Source organism: Pituophis catenifer, unplaced genomic scaffold (assembly GCF_029215685.1).
Source record: "Pituophis catenifer annectens isolate HBS135680 unplaced genomic scaffold, rPitCat1.0.hap2 SCAF_3, whole genome shotgun sequence".
In the NCBI taxonomy this organism is placed as follows: domain Eukaryota; kingdom Metazoa; phylum Chordata; class Lepidosauria; order Squamata; family Colubridae; genus Pituophis; species Pituophis catenifer.
Window position 1 is genome coordinate 168,658,826 of NW_027256883.1, and position 16,748 is coordinate 168,675,573.

The 16,748-nt window shown below is 39.1% G+C and overlaps 1 protein-coding gene across 1 annotated transcript in view; it reads left to right on the forward strand.

Moving 5' to 3' along the window:
- The window catches only part of BTG2 (BTG anti-proliferation factor 2), a 28,788-nt gene extending 12,348 nt beyond the window's left edge, over positions 1-16,440 (forward strand). Inside the window, exon 4 of the mRNA XM_070941522.1 lies at positions 16,249-16,440. The gene's annotated coding sequence lies outside the window, so the exon portion shown is untranslated. The remainder of the gene's footprint in view (positions 1-16,248) is intronic.
- The last annotated feature ends 308 nt before the right edge of the window (positions 16,441-16,748 follow it).

Sequence of the window (16,748 nt, forward strand, 5' to 3'; positions counted from 1 at the left end):
GAGCAGTGTATAAAATACTGTATGTACAGAACAAAGTATTTAATAAGGCTATTTCATTCATTCAGATCTCGGATGTCTTCTGCTTGTGTTCCCTTTATTTTTTTTGAGCAGTATATTATAGCTTTTATAGAATGGAGTGGAGTGGAGTGGAGTGGAGTGGAGTGGAGTGGAGTGGAGTGGAATGGAATGGAATGGAATGGAATGGAATAGAATAGAATAGAATAGAATAGAATAGAATAGAATAGAATAGAATAGAATAGAATAGAATAGAATAGAATTTGGAAGGGACCTTGGCAGTCTTCTAGTCCAATCTCCTGCTCAAGCAGGAGACCTTGTACCATTTCAGACTAATTACTGACCAATCTCTTCTTAAAAACCTCCAGTGATTCCACTGATTAATTGTTCTCACTGTCAGGAAATATCTCTTTATTTCTTGAATCTTTCCTTCATAACAGTTTCCATCTGTTGCTTCTTGTCCTGTCCTTCAAGGGTTTCAGAGAATAGGTTCTATTTATATTGCAATGTTGTATGAGGGACATAAAGATAGGAGTTTGTGGAACAATATCTACATTTCATTCCTTCCTTCCTGTAGATATCCATGATTCTCTGTGTTATATTGTTTATATTTCTATATAGTTCATATCAATATGTGGTTAAGCAGACTTTTCAATGAAAAAACTTTCATGATTAGATATGTATGAAATTCTTTTGTTTCAGAAATAATAAATAGATGGGTCATCCTATCATATTTCTATTGTACATTTCTATGGAATGCTAGGTATTGGGTCAACAGATGGTACGATAGAGGAAATGACTTACATTCAGTATGGTTTTCTTTGTGAATTTTGGGTTGTATTAATTCACAGATGGGTATGAAACAAGGCCAATGGTCCAGATATCATATATGCCCAGCCCTATTGACTGTTATACATGTATCCATTGTAAAGGTTTGCATAGACAGACTCTTTATATGTAGGATTTTATGATATTGACTCTGCAGATATTTCAGCTCTCTGTACCAAAGAGGTATAACTGTACCAGTTTATGTATCAAGATAGCATTACATTTGAATCTCTAAATAGGGTTTTGGATACTAGTTAATTAAAACAGAGAATCAGACCACTGTAGAAATAATTTCACCTCCATATTTTCAATCACTTATGTGCATATTCTGTTATTACTGAATTTCAGGTTGGGGAAACCTGGTAATGCCAGACCAATTGTTTTGACTACAGCTGCATGTGTTTGGCTTGCTATCATTCCCATAAGAGAGCGCATTAGAGTCCTGGAAAGCACGTCTGAGCTGGTAATCATATCAGAGGCAAACATTTCATGGCCCTGGAGTGGGGCACTGATGAATGATTCAGCTTGTATTTTTAAGCAGCTGGTGCAGAAAGAGAGAGAAACCAGCTGAAGAGGCTTTCTTTCGAGTGGCATGTTCCATTCAGTCAGAGCTGGCCTCCAGATGTTTCCTGCATTTGCTTTGTTTTCCGATGAAGAGAGTTGGGAGGGGGAGAGGGAGGAGGAGGAGTAACTCTGGGCTGCATTAAGACCAGTCAGACAACCGTCTGAGCAAAGCATTCAACTCTTGTATCTGGGGAAATCAGTCTGTGGCCTAGAGCACAGTTTCAACACCTGCCTGCTTGAAACCTACTAGGGAGGGGGAAGTATTTAATTCACAACATGGCTTCAGTGCTTCCTTTCCCACTCATTGGGGGGGTGGGGGATAACAATGTATCAAAAATCATTCAAATATCCAATGACAATTATTTTACATGCCTGAAATTTATGGATTTCATAAATTATCCTCCCATCAGTGGTAGCTAAATTATGATTTTGGAATGAGTATTTCCCCCAGTGTATCAGTTTAAATAACACTGAAGAAGACAACACTGAAGAACCATATTAGAATGCCTTTATTTTTATTACTGAAGGAAAACAACAATCCATAAAACTTTTGCAGTACAAGGTCACAGTGGGGCCCGCAATTCTGATGCTTGACACTTTTTATTGTGTATTACTGCATGTGCATGTATGCACCCATCCCACTTCTGAGTGCTGGAACACTTAGGGCTCTATTATTGACCCAGAATTTACTTGACTTATCTGGAGATTAGGGATACCCAGAGAGAAAATGAGTTGATTATTGAATCTCATATAATTAGTAGATTCTCCTTTTCATCAGATTCTAGTGCAACTCATAATATCAGAGAATTTATTGTGGAGAGGGAAGTCAACTCTTTGCCTTCTTTTCATATTCAGTACTAAAACAGGCTCCTTTCTAGTTGGCCATAAGTTCTCATTTGCCTCTTGATAAGTAGTTTTAGGGTAGCAATAAATATCCTCAGATTACCAGATTCAAATCCACAATATACATTAAAGCATGCAGGCACACCTCTATGAAGCTCATTAAAGGGGCCACATTTTGTCCTGAGGTCAGGTGGCAGCATTACAGAGCAGAGAAATTCAGGAGAAAAGATATGGTTGCTTTCAAGAATTGCAAATGTGCTAATTTGCACTCCAATCTGGTTTCCAAATAGGGATCCTGATATCAGGGAAGGATTTCCATGAGCTCAAACTGCCTGCAAATTTCTCCAAAATTGGCAAAAACATTGTCAGGGTTTTGACCCATGCTCTAATTACATAATGAGCCTCAGGCCAGGCTTCCTTTATTTTAGTTTCAAACAAAGCAGTGCAGAAAAAAGTGGAGCCAATACACTATTCTACCAATAGGTAGATGTGATGTTGACTTTCAACTGGTTCAAATAGAGGTTATAGGGAGGCATCATATGACTAATACCAAGTGTGGATGCGTGGATCACCTCTCTCAAAGGCCTCAAAGGAGACTGAACAGAATATTTTCAGTTTAGGTGGCAGAGATTATAAAATATATAATTTAAGTTAGGAAATTTAAATCTTATAACATCAAACTGTATAACTAAACTTTTTATTGTTAAATTAAAATGGGCTTAGAAGTGTCGGGGTTCTCAGGTAAGTATCTAAATATTTTTATCCTTGTCCCAGATTGTATGAAATCTTTCCCCAACTAGTTTATCTATGTGTTTCTCCGATTATTATCTCTATCACTCCCACCCAAGACTACTAGTAGTTGTGCCCCTAGGACAGCGATGGCTAATCTTTTTGCTATCGCGTGTCAAAAGAGGGGGGAGTGCGGGTGGGTCACTCACATGCGTGCCCACATCCATTCTATATGCCCCACCCCCACGCAGGTGCGCACGACTCCCCTGTGCTCCCCCCGCTTTTGACACGTGATGGCATGGTAGGCCTGGTAGGTCTGTTTTTTGTTCTCCCCAGGCTCCAGAGCCTTTCTAGGAGCCTGGGGAGGGCAAAAACGGCCTCTCCCCCCGGTGGCCCTCTGGAGGCCAGAAATGGCCCATTTGCCGACTTCCGGTCCCCTCCGGAGGCAGGAAACAACCTGTTTCCCTACTTCCAGGTTGCTCAGAAGGCCTGAAAATCAGCTGGCCAGCACGCATGTGCGCCGCAGCTGAGCTCGCGTGCCCACTGATATGGCTCCAGGTGCCACCTGTGGCACATGTGCCATAGGTTCGCCATCACGGCCCTAGGATAATGGAACCTACATCAAGAATATCTCAAAAGCTGGAGAAGTTCAGAAGTCTATATAATGACAGTGACCACATTGTTGAGCTCTTGCACCTGCATTTTTATTTATATGTTTTCAAACTCATCACTAGGACTTAGCAACCGTTAGTGGTTTCCTGGATATACAAACTCAGAACGTAACACTTAATGGTAAACACATCTTTTATGATTTATCCTGAAATACAGGAAAGTATAGATCTTATTTCATTATTATCCCCTCAATTCAAGATAAGCCATCATTACCTGGTGCCTTCTGGATGTGTCAGATTCCAATTTCCATAATTTCCAGCTATGCTAGCTTTGAATTGGAGGGATAAGAGGTAGGACAGCAGTTTGTGGAAGGCTGATATGCATACATTTCATGTGTCATGAAAGCAGGAGTCTTGAAATTAATTTATGAGCATTAACAATACAGTATTAAATAAGCAGTGCTATAGATTGGACAGCTGATAAGCAGAGGCTTCTAACACTCATTGTGCTGACCTATATTGTCTCATTGTTTTTGCTGTGCTTTGTCTCGTTCCTTGTGCTCAGCAGTTGTCTCATATTTAACATCAAAGCCCATTGGCAGGCATTTTCCTGTTCTTTGCCTAAGCAGTGTCTAGTGTTTGCCTCGGTGCATTTGCGGATCTTGTAGGCTCTGCTGTAGTTCAACATATAGTCATGCATTCATACTCATACACAAGACACGTGTTTAGGTCCCTTAGTTTGTGTGTGTGAGCCTGATTTTCCAACTATGTATAGAGTAAGTGTGATTGGATTCAGTGGAATGTATCTCTAAGTAACACAAATGGGATTGTCTGCTGTTAATTTTACATTAACTTTTGTTCGTTATCTGGTTAGGGTGAATGTGAAAATATAAAATTGGGACTGTTAGTCTGGGCTGAACTGCATAAACTACCATTATTTTCAGCTCCTAATTTTCTATTGCAAACTGTCCTTAAGAAGTTTTTAAATATTGTATATATATACATCTCAGCATTTTTTTTTAATCAAACCTCAAAACTAGGATACAGCAGTAAAAAAAATAGCAAATTATTAACTCAAACATCACCAGAAACCCAACTGCAAATATAATTATAGTTGAACAAAACTTCCCATCAGACTGACCCAGCTATAAGAACGTCTTTTAAAAGGGGGTGAAATTTCATGGGGAAGCTAAGATTGTTATTAAAAGCAATGTCATATTAGGCATCATGCTGAGAAAATTAAAAGATTATAAATGGGAAGGCAAGCTTGGAGTATTATCTTAGCTTGATGAACAGTCACTTGTACATAAATGAGTTCTGACATATAACAACAACAACAACAACAACAACAACAACAACAACAACAATATATTTGAAAAGCACATGGGAGAAGTCATCAGTTCCAAACCAGACAGATGGACTCACACGTAAGCCACTCTGAGCTTGCTTGAATTATTTTCCTTTGGACTTTGAAACAGGAGCGGACTTGCCTCCCTGCCCCCTCGTCACACCATCCCTGTCTGCACCATTCTTATTTATGACCTGTTGGGGGATAAAAGAGGCTTGTTCACTGCGACACATGCAACTGGTGTGGGGGCAACTGTTGCCATCTGTCTAGTTGGGGAGCTTAGAAGCAGGACTGGGGAGGAGGCCTTTTCCTTTTGTTCCTTTTTTCATGCATCACTAAGCTGCACCTTTTGTCTTTTGGGGAGGTGGATGAGGGTAAATGGGCCAAGGGAGCTTGGGAGCAAAGTGGCCTCTTTTTATTTGTGCATTATACAGGTCAGGGCAGCAGAGCTTGCTCGCATCTCCAGGATTTGCATGTTGATGTGTGTGTGCAGAAGTGTTTCAAGGGCTTGCTGCTGAATGGCAAAACTCAATCCTCATTTCCTACCCGGGCCATATCTGATGCTCCCTTTTCTCATCCATCGCAAACTCTTTTGAATTTGGTTGCCCTGTCTCTGATTCTGTGTCCTGAGATGGCTTGAAGGGCGAGCTTTTAAAGGGAGTTTAAAAAAAAAAAAACCTCTTTGCTTTTCTTCAGGGAGGTTTTTTTTTTTTTCCTTTTAGCTTGTTTGGTTTTGTGTGGAGAAGACTGGTTTATTGGATTCATTCAGTGCCTAGAATGATACTATGGGTCTGTTGAAGAATGAACTCAACCAAGGAATGGGTCTGTGCAGAGCAGATTAGTCAGTCAGATGGGTGTGCTTAATACTAATCATCCCCTAACCAAAATCCCTTTGAAGCTAAAGGCAGTTTCTTCCCATTGTACAGGGGGGAAATGAAAGTGAGGTGCCTTGGATTGCCTAGATGGTAACTAGTCAATTCAGCATGTCAACACCTTTCCTTATTTGGTGAATATAAAAAGAGTCAGTAGTCTTTAAACACAGCAACAATCTTTAAGCATGGATTGCAAAAAATTGCTCAAAATAATTTAAGTTTAGAAAGCACACGTGTAAATCATGGTAGGGAGATGTACTACATATATAAAGAAAGGCACAGAAATGATTGCTCAGGTTTCACCATGTCTCTCATGTACTAAGGGAGTAAAAGATGCAGCCAGCCAGGAGAAAACTGCCAGAGCAGAACCGAAAGGATAACTGGGGGCTATAGAGAAGAAGATCCTATGGTCTAGACAAGCAAAAAAATGAAATAAAAATGAAACGAATGATTTGGCTTATGGGCAAAAAAAAATTGTGCTATTAACTTGCTGCTCTTCCTTGTTGCTCCATCTTCCATTGTCTTCCCCTTCTTTTATTGCAATCTTCTTCTATCTGAAGTCTATCTGATGTATTTAACTTACCACCCATCCTCTTGAGCCAGTAACAGTGGTTATTACCTCTGGAAAGGCTGGTGCTTTTTCATTCCCTCTGCCCCATACTGAGAATTCCTCTATAAAGTCTCATCAGGGAAAGGCAGCTTGGTATCTTCTCTTTTAAAATACTCTCATTACAGAATAATTTGTCACTGGCCAAACTGACTAAAGTTAATGGGAATGAAAGCCAAAATGTAAAGGCACTACGTTGTGTGTCTTAGAGTCATGTATAATGATGTCATCTAAATAAAGAATCCTATAAGGTAGTTCTCTATTTACAATCATAATTGAGTCCAACATTTCTGTTGCCAAGCGAAACATTTGTTAAGTGAATTTGCCCCATTTTACGACTGTTCTTGTCACAGTTCTTAAATGAATCACTGCAGTTGCTAAGTTAATAACACAGTTGTTAAACGAATCTGGTTTCCCCATTGACTAGGCTTATAAGAAGGTTGCAAAAGGTGATCAGGTGATACCCCTCCCAGGACACTGCAACTGTCATAAATATGAGTCAGTTGCCAAGCATCTGAATTTGGATCACATGACCATGGGGATGCTGCAATGGTCGTAAGAGTGAAAAACGATCATACGTCACTTTTTTCACTTTTTATAACTTTGAATAGTCATTAAAAGAACTATTGTAAGTCGAGGATCACCTACAATGTGAATCACAATGGAATGTGACTCCTTTGCCAATTAGAGATATTTCAGGCATGATTGTTTATGTCCAAATCTCTTTTCCATTATAGATCTGAAGGTGACATGGATGAATTCCCAGTTTCCCATCCGGATGGTTTGTTTCAGCAAGGCAGTTGTTGTATGATGCACCCTAACATGATGGAAAGTTGTTGATAGTTCTATTTAGAAGCATATCACAAGATATGTAAACATAATATACAATTTGTCAGATTTTCATCTAGCCCTTTCCCATATCCACAACTAAGGAAGTTGAACTTGGCAAGTTGTGGTTGCCAAGAGTTTTTTATTTTGCAGATCTCTTAAAAGCACAGACATTTAGAAGAGGAACAGTTCATCTTTGTTTTAACTTCAGCTATATGGAAAAAATCAGCACTGTAAAGCTGTGACTGATCAGAGCACATCCCTTGAGGAATGGACTTCCTATGCCCCCTTTTTAAATTTCATCATGATGAACACAATTATTTTTCCTCTAGTGATTATTTTTTTAAAAAATTTCAAGGATAGCATAGTCTGAATGCACAATGGATTCCAGTAATCACTGGGAAAGTTTTCATAGGCTGTTTAATAAGCAATGATTATAAAGCAGTGTGAGAATTGTGATCCTTCAAAGAAAATAAACCCCATTGTTCTCTAAACGTCTGTACAGACTGAGGAAAAAAAGCTAGTTGTCTAAATCCTTTCTTAATTCAAAGCTAGTGCAGATTGGGAAAAGACTACCACTTAGATTCCACCCATTTTCCCGCTTTGGGTTCTAGGAATAGTTAATATTATGGACAAAAGGATATATATATAGAGAGATTTTTTTAAAGTCACAGTAAGCCATATTGCACCTGTCACTGTCCTCACTTCTGTGAAGTCGCAATCATTTGTAGCTATCACTTCATGAACTCTGTTCCACACATTCATTCCATATGCAAACATTTCCAATCCAGCTGCATTTCTGTCACTTTCTCCTCACCATCTGCAGATCAAAGACATGTTCAGTTTGGTGCTGTCTATGTGTTGTGAATTTGGAGCTTCAAGGCAACACCTTTCGCCAATTATTGCTGAGCCCAAATTAGCCAGAAGCCATCAATGCTCCCTGTATAAACTTGCTCACTGCTGAGTTTATTACCCCTTCTCAGCTTCCTGCTCCTGGTAAAATACCAGCCCTTCATCTTTTCTTACTTAAAAAGAAGCAAAAAAAAAAAAGGTTTCTAGTAATATCCACTCTTGTAATATTCACATAGTCCATATGTTTGTCCACATTTATTTGTATGCATTTTTCTGGTGGTTTGCTAAATATTTTACATATATTCTGTCTCCAGCCCACTTAAGAAACACCAGTTTAAACTGTGCTGAAAAACAAATTGGCATCTGGAATGATTTCCAATAATCTTCACCAGTAGTATATCGTATAGTACATTGTAATACATTAAACCAGAAGTCATAATCATAGATCAATGGGGCATTCAGAAAGGAATGATTTAAGTTTCTCTTACTCTTAGGCTGGGGACAAAATGAAGATAAAGTTGTGGAACACAGCAGGAAAAAGATAGTGCTAGGGCATACTTGTGCTATTGTTACATGCAAGTGGAGAAAAGTCCTCCATCCAAACAAAAGCTCAGAATTTGCAGTTTCCTTGGCAATAATTAACAAATAGAACTAGCTCTCAGGTATGAAACCAAATGTTAAAATTCCAGGTGACTTTTTCCCAATAGTTTCATGTATCTATTTGAAAATAATTTGGCAACTGTGACTAATTGTGATCTTGCCATATCTTCATCTACTGTGCCAGTTATAGTTTTTCCCTAGACTAGGAGGTGTTGGTCATAGTTACTCATGCCTTAAACACCTCTTGTTTGAACTGTTGCAATGCATTTTACATGGAGCTGCCCTTGAAGATTACATGGAAACTTCAATTGATCCACAACGCAGTAGGTCATGTGGTGTCAAGGAACTTCTAGTCTTTCCATGTGATTTCTCTACTGCACGAGTTCCATTAGTTGTCCTTAGTTTTTTCCAGATGTAATTCAAATGCTAATTGTTACATTTCCATTTTTTATTATTTATTTTTTTTAATTTGATTTATATGCCGCCCTTCTCCGGAGACTCAGGGTGGCTTACAATGCGTTAAGCAATAGCCTTCATCCTTTTTGTATATTTATACAAAGTCAGCTTATTGCCCCCACAAACTGGGTCCTCATTTCACCTTCCTTAGAAAGGATGGAAGGCTGAGTCAACCTTGAGCCTTGGAGAGATTCGAACCAGCAGTAAATTGCAGGCAGCTGTGTTAATAACAGGGTGCGTAGACCACTGTACTATCAAGGCTCTGATTTGAGATGCTGACCTGAGCCAACTAGTAATCTTATCCAATATGAATCTGTGGAGTAGGAAGAATGACTGAGATTGTGCTTTTTGGTACTGCCCCCAGTCTTCATGTTTGTCAAAAGACTAAAATACTGTATAGAATAGAATAGAATTCTTTATTGGCCAAGTGTGATTGGACACACAAGGAATTTGTCTTGGTGCATACACTCTCGGAGTACATAAAATAAATGATACATTCGTCAAGAATCATAAGGTACAACACTTAATGATAGTCATAGGGAAACAGTAAATATGAATCTTAAGGATACCAGCAACAAGGTTACAGTCATAAGTGGGAGGAGATGGGTGATAGGAACGATGAGAAGATTAATAGTAATGCAGACTTATTAACTAGTTTGACAGTGTTGAGGGAGTTATTTGTTTAGAAGAGTGATGGCGTTTGGGAAAAAATTGTTCTTGTGTCTAGTTGTTTTGGTGTGCAGTGCTCTATAGTATCATTTTGAGGGTAGGAGTTGAAACAATTTATGTTCAGGATGCGAGGGGTCTGTAAATATTTTCACAGCCCTCTTTTTGACTTGTGCAGTATACAGGTCCTCAATGGAAGGCAGGTTGGTAGCAATTGTTTTTTCTACAGTTCTAATTGTTCTCTGAAGTCTGTGTCTGTCTTGTTGGGTTGCAGAACCAAACCAGACAGTTATAGAGGTGCAGATAACATTTGTATGTATACAAATATACATATAGAAGTTCAGTTTCAGTTGGAATGGTGGAGTCTCTAAAGTGATAAAACCCTTTTGTGATCTTGTAACTCTGGCAAATGACTACCTGGTGATCTCATTGTTGTTTGGTGGTTGTCTTTAAATATTTGTTCTTATTCAGTAGAAAATCACACAGAATTCAGTTAGTCATTTCTTCAACAGGAGGCAGGAGTAATATATATGTTCACTGCTTTGAGTTAGTTATACAAATAATAAGGGCAGGATAAATAAAATAAATAAGTGTATACTCTAAAATTAGGACATAATACTTAACAGAGTATGAAGTATTGCAGTGTTAATATATTCCAGCCAAATATCCTTCTTCTCTGAGTCATTCATAGATCATATAGCCCTTGGCAGATATTTGATAGAGGGGAGATTATAATTACAACAGAACCATCTTACTATGTCTGATCCTTTGATCTCCTAGATGTAGCTAAGAATAACTTTATAGAATAGAATAACAGAGTTGGAAGGGACCTTGGAGGTCTTCTAGTCCAACCCCCTGCTTAGGCAGGAAGCACTACACCACTTCAGACAAATGGTTATCCAATCTCTTCTTAAAGATTTGAATTAAATGATCAGCAGTGTACTATGTGTGTGATCGAAGTGTGAACAGTGTTCTCTGGGAATAGATTTTAGGTTTTGCTGAAGGGTAAATCGGTTGGTGCAATTACCTCCTGCTTCTCTGTTAGCCCCCTACAAGGTAGTCCAGACAAGCACCACAACCAGGACTCTAGCTTTACCTTTATTAATAAGATGTATTTAATAGAATCTTGCAAGACTGAAAGAATTTCTCCCCTTCTTTCCTTTTACTTTCTGGAAAACTAGAAACAGAAATTCCTTCTGAATTATGCCTTCCTTCTTTCTGTGGGCTCTGATATTTTTATATAACAGTTGCCCAATCTATGGCTTTTCCTCTTGTCTTTCAAGGTCATTCCCACATACCATTACATTCTCTCCCCATCCCCCACTTTCACTCTGGTTTTTGAAAAATGATTTTCTTGTCGACTAAACATATTTTTGCTTTTTTAAAAAAAATAATAAGACTTAGATTGCTTTCATTCACAGATTTTTCATCATGCTTCTTACCTCTATAAAACTATATTCTTTAGTTTTACCTTTTATTGTAAAATGACTTCTTTCTGCCTTTTACCTGACTTGTTTACATTTATATATATATCCCAAAATAGCAAACGTGGCAATATGTACAAAAATGCACTTACAGTTTTTACACTAAACTGTCTTACATATGTTGTTGGGAGTTAAGTTCCAACTGAGGGTTTGGCAGTCCCTCAGGAAATGATACAACATTGCAGCCATGAAAATAATGCATAATGAAAATAATTATTTCTATAATCCTTGTTTTGTAAATAAACTACTTAAACTATATTAATCAACTCCCAAGTACAGAATCCATTCAAAGTCGTTGTATTTTTATGTAAGTCAATCCATTTTTTAACCATGATGCCAAGAGTCCCCCCCCCACCATAGTGAGCTAATTTGGCATGTAACTAATAGCTAACTAGATTTGTTTTGTGGGTATTGCTCCAGAAAGTAGTGAATATTGTATCAGAAATCATAAACAAAGATGCTAGCCATAATTTTTCTTAAATCCTTCATTTAAAGACATTTGATATCTTGAGACCTGGTGCTCACCGGCTTTGCACACATCAGGATCCTGGGATACTGCTCGGTCAGTGAGTGGCGCTCTGCCTGGCTGGAGGGGGGGTTGTCTGCTGGGTGGGCACCAAGTGGCTGGAGGTGCCGGGCGGCTGGTCTCTTGTGAGCAGGCTCCCAAAGAGCTGGTCACAGGGACGTGAGGACGAGGGCATGGCCTTGGGCGAACAGCTGACGAGCAGTGCAACACAGCAGCGCAACACAGCAGCAACCATGAAGATCCCCAAAATAATAAGACCCCCAATAATAAGGCCAAGCCCTTATTTTGGGGTTCAAAAGAAAATAAACCCTGTCTTATTTTTGAGCAAACAAGGTAATACTGCAATTACAGTATCTCTTTGTTCTTCAGTTGATTCTCCTTGCAGTATAAAATTATTAAGAGGCCCCTTCCCTTTCTTTCCCTTCCCACACCAGAGGTGTCCAGATAGGAAATTAATAACTTATGATCATCTCCCATCCATCTTCATCCCATCCGAATAACTTGAGGTACCTTGAAAAAGTGGAATCTTTAGAAGGCAAAAGAGGTAATATAAACCCACTGAGCAGGGAGGTATAGGAGGCAGGCACAAACTGAATCAACTATCAATTAGAAAGAATGGACCGTGTTTTTTTGGGTTTTTTTTTTTTTTTAGCCCTGGGGCCTCACTGATTCTACCTTTCCCCCTCTTTTTTTCCCCTTCTCAGAGTGCTTTGGGTATTAAAGCTCAGAATCCTGGCTCAGCAGATATCGTTGTAATCCTTGCACTAATCTCCACACACCAAGCTCTCTTCTCTGTCTCCTGTTTTAGTTCTGCCTGCCTTAGTGACTCGTTGAAACTACATCACCCTGTGCCCTAAAGGCAGTTTGAAGTAACCTGGTGCTAGCTGGCAGAGGAGGTGAGATCAAAGTGCTCTCCCTCTCTCAGGCACTGCCAGACACCCTCAATGAACCCTCAGCTGTTATTTTTGTAGGAATTATTCTCCTCAGCAATTAAGGATCTATTTCCCAACTCTTTCCTCTCATAAAGTTAACATATGGGAGTCAATGCAATCTCATCTCACTCCAATTTTCTGGGCATATTTAACATTCAGGGGAATTACACGATTGGAAAACAGGCTCCTGTTTATCACCAACTCAGAATATACCCAGGAAAGATCAGGGACTTTTTTGATCTAAAAACTGACTCCTCCACATTTTGGTTTCTGTTTTATTGCCTAGAAAAGGCACAGCTCTTCCTGGGACAGGGTTTTTTTTTTTTTTTTAAAGGAGTGATTCAGTCATGTGTTTTACCCAGGAAAACAACATAAATCTTTAGGATAGATGGGCAAACTATACCTTTCCATAAACCTTTCCCTATAGAGAACCTTAAATTTTTCTACAAAGTTTCCAATGTTAATGTGCAAAAAGGAAAACTATTGAAACCTTGAGGTGGGATTAGTCCATAAATTTTGGCTTTTGACCAGGCCCAATAAAGTTCCTTGTCTTGGATCTTGCTAGTTCTTGAATATAGCATCTGGCATACCAATGACTAATGGAGCTGCTAATCTTAAAAAAGAAAAAAAAAACAAGAAGCAAAAGAGTTAATCTTCTCTGTGTTTTGACACTGTAGTGGAGTATTGCACTGGATGCCTATTGATCCATGCACACAAATATTTTCTACATTTCTCAAAAAGATTTGCACATCGATATATTCATCTATGTCATAATATTATTATCATGTCCTGTATATCCTTGCAGAAAGATAAAGATAGCAAAAAGTTGGCATGACTTCCTCCTTTCTTTTATTTGACGTAAGGAAAATTGTTCCAAATAAACAAGAAAATAGTCAGCCAGGCCTATCCTGAGAACTGTTTTTACTGGTTGAGTGTATATGATTGTTTATCTAGGATGGAATGCAGAAACGAATCTGTTTTCCTTTGGAAAGGTCCATTCTAACCAATGTGGACTTTACATTTGAATGAGAGGTGTGGGAAATCTGTATTAACGATTTAACCATTCTCGTGTAACATTGCTCTTGGTGCTTTGGAGAAGTGGTATGTGAGCATGTGCAGCTGTTTTCAGATCAGCGATATCAAGCTACCCCTAGATAAGTTGAACAAGACCAGCTATTTATGATAAAAGCCTGAAATACTGGGCTTTTTCACACCTCTGCTTTCAAGCATTGGAAAAAGAACTGGCAGAAAGGCCTCTCTCTCTCCCTCCCTCCCTCCCTCTCTCTCTCTCTCTCTCTCTCTCTCTCTCTCTCTCCCCCCCTCCCTCCCTAAAAGAACAGGCATGGCAGATGTTAGCTGAAACACCGTTTCCAAGGGTAACCACAGGGGCCACATATACACGCTTCCAGCCAGCAGGGCTGGTGTCTTTTCACTCGTCTCATGCAGTGTGCCTGGTATGCAGCAAGGGAACAAATGCAAGCCAAGTGGAGACTCAGAATGATTGTCCTCTTTCCCCAGGTGTCAGAGTGAAAAACTGCCAATGTTAAAGAGCATAAATGAGCCCCACATTGCCAGAATCTTGACCCCCATCAGGTATCATCACCCAGGAAAGCCAGCACAGAAAAGGATTTTCTGCAGGTGATGCCAGTGCTTACCTTTTATCCTTCGAAGGCCCTTTTGGAGCCAAGGAAGAGATCACCTACCTTTCTTTTTCACAGTCAAATAAAGCACATATCTTGATGTTTATGGAGCAGACACTGCTGGTGCATGGTGTACAGTACAGCCTGACAGATGGTCACTTCAACAAAGGGGAGAAGAAATGAGTAGAAACTAAAGAGACATGGAAATTCTTATTGACAAAGTCTAAAAATATTTCTTGGCTTGTTTGTTTTACAACAAGAACAGGAGGAATATTACATATGCTTGATGATTAAATAATGTTCTTAAGTACCACAGAAGAAAATTATATGAAGCATTTAGGAATGGGAAGAATCAGAATTTAATTCTAATCTGTGTACTAAAACTATGATGGGGTTTAAGTCGGGTTCCCGAATCAGATTGCAAAATCCAGACCGAGAGGCTTAAGTTTCTTGGGCTTCATTTGTGTTTCTCCTGTGGTTTGGATTGTATGGCAGCACAAGTGTCTGATCAGAGACTTAGACAAAGATGTAAATGTTAAAAGCACAGAATGCACAGCGCCCCTTGAAGAAGGAACATAGCTTCTCAGTTGCTGCAGGGAGCGGAGATGTGTTACTGAGCTTGTGTTTGCGGAAGAATCCACAGATCTTGCACTCCACCCCCACAGGGTGGAAACAAAGCTGCTGGGCTGACAAGCTGTTGATGGATGGAGCCTTGCCCAACCCAACCCTGCAGGGTCGCCTGTTGCATCAGGCACCTCCTCTCTCCGGAGACTGCCTGCAACAGAAACAGGAAAGGGGGGGGGAAAAGATTTTTTTCTCCCTTGCTGCTCCCAGCAAACACTAAGTCAACTCAGCTGCATTATCTTGGCAACAGTTATATGATTGGTTGGTTGGCAGAAGCCAGTGGGCCAATTGGGGCTTCAGCACTTTAGAGGGTTAAAATGGAGAAGCGTCATTTCTTTCTTTTTTCCTCCAGGGCTATAGAAGGGGAAAGGGGCCTTTCAGATTCAGCCTGATGGGCAGCTTAGGGAGGGGTGGTTGGCAGCTGCTTCTTGTCGAGGCATATTTTCCCACCTCTACCCCACTTTTCCTAAGGCCTAATCTTGTTTCATTGAGCTATGCATGAAAGGCTCTTTCCCTCTTTGCTTTCCCACCCTTCTAAACTGTGCTGATGCAGCTAGATTGAGCCTTGAAGAGTATAGCTCCAGCCAGCCTGGGATCAAGCATTTACTTCCATTCCAATCAATTTTTTAAAACATACTTTACTAAATTCCTGCAAAGGCTAACATAAAAAACAAGAAAAAAAAGGAATTGAGAAGGGAAGGGGAAGGTTCAAAGGAATAAGGAAAAAAGAAATAGAAAAAAGGTAACTTCCAATTTTCTTTGATACAGTTGCAAATATGAAATATATTAACTTTTTGATCTAAAACTCAATACTAACAGTATTTCTATAATAATAAAACAATTCTAATCATTATAATTCCACAATTAATACAACATTTTTTTACAGTTTCCAGCAAAAAGTGATTTCCAAATAGAAACAAAGCTAGACAAAGCCTATTCTTTAATCAAAGTAGTTAATTTCATCTTCTTGGTCACTTCCATTAATTTCACCATCCATTCTTCCATTGTGGAAATCTTTAAGTCTTTGTCTATACAAAAGTCTTGCCGCCATTATCATATATAAAAACAAAGCCTCATGTTTTTTTTCTCCAACTACTTATCCATCAAACCAAAAAGAAAAACTTATGTATTCAATTATTTTAAGAATTTTCTGAATTAAAGTACATATTTTATCCCAGTAACTCAAGTCTTGTTACAATCATTTTTGTTTGTTTGCTTTTCAGATGAAACAAACTCACACAATAGCACTGGAATGTTAGTGGCTATGGATCACTCAGAATGGAGAAATTAGTTTGGAAGTCCCAAAGAAGATACAATTAAAGTTGTTGGGAATGGATTGATTTTCTCAAGGCAGTTTAAAGAAGCATGTAACTCCAGAGGACTTTTCTCTAAATAAACTCAAACACATTATTAAACAGTATGTTTGTGAGCAGTTCAATATCCATGCTCTTCTTTGACAGAGCTATTAGGTTAATATATAATGGGAATTTCTTAAGCATAGTGCATCTGGACCGCAGTAAAGCCTTCAGCAGGACAGCTTATGACATTCTCCTTAATAAACTGGTTTAGTATGGGTTAGATGATAACTACTGTGAGTTGGACTCAGAATTAGTTGAATGACTGTATCCAAAGAGCGCTCATTAATGGAGTGAAGTATTGAGAGATGTGTCTGGGAACCTGGCCTATCAATGACTTGGATGAGGGATATATTTACCAAGTTTGC